Genomic DNA, 1,012 nt, shown 5'->3' with positions numbered 1-1,012 from the left:
CATTCAACCCCTCTTCTGTAAATCTCATTATTAGTTCCTTGGGAATAATAATTGGTATCAGAGCAAGCTCTTAACTTACAAAGAGTTTAAAGATCTATTCTACTAACATCATGAGTAAGAAGGATATTGGTGTAAAGATTCCAATCCTGGAAAGAGATAATTATCATCACTGAAAAGTGAAGATGCATCTACATCTTCTCTCTCAAGATGAAAGCTACATCAACTGCATTGAAAATGGTCCTCACATCCCTCACAAGGTGGCCACAGCTGCAACTGCCACAGTTGCTATTGGACAGCCTATTCCCAAGCCAAAAGCAGAATGGACTGATGAAGATATTGAAGAGGTTCACAAGGAAAAGAAAGCCATGAACATTCTGTTTAATGGCCTAGATCAAGATATGTTTGATAATATCATTAACAGCCAAACTGCTAAGGAAATTTGGGATACTGTGCAAGTTATCTGTGAAGGTACTGAACAAGTCAGAGAAAACAAAATGCAGCTTCTCATTCAACAGTATGAATACTTTCATTTTGAAGAAGGAGAATCACTGAATGATACCTTCAATAGATTTCATAAACTGTTGAATGGATTGAAGTTGTATGGCAGAGTGTACCAAGTCAAGATTCCAACTTAAAATTTCTGAGATCTCTACCAAAGGAATGGAAGCCTATGACTGTTTCACTAAGGAATTCTCAAGATTATAAGGACTTCACACTTGAAAGATTATATGGAATTTTGAAGACCTATGAACTTGAGATGGAGCAAGATGAGCTGTTGGAAAAGGGAAAGAGAAAAGGTGGATCAGTTGCACTTGTAGCTGATAATGAGAAGACTGAAGCCAGGAATGAAGAAAAGACAATGCCAAGTCTCAAAATTGGCACAAGCAAATCAGAATCAAGCAAGGGAAAGAAGCAAGTAGCTGAGGTTGAAGATAGTTCCAGTCAAGATGACTCTGATGATGTTGATGAACATCTGGCTTTTTTGTCCAGAAGGTTTGCAAAGATGAAATTC

The sequence above is a fragment of the Apium graveolens genome, chromosome 9 (genome assembly GCF_009905375.1).
Source record: "Apium graveolens cultivar Ventura chromosome 9, ASM990537v1, whole genome shotgun sequence".
Classification (NCBI taxonomy): domain Eukaryota; kingdom Viridiplantae; phylum Streptophyta; class Magnoliopsida; order Apiales; family Apiaceae; genus Apium; species Apium graveolens.
The sequence above is the reverse complement of the archived record's forward strand: the minus strand, read 5'-3'. Positions refer to the sequence as shown.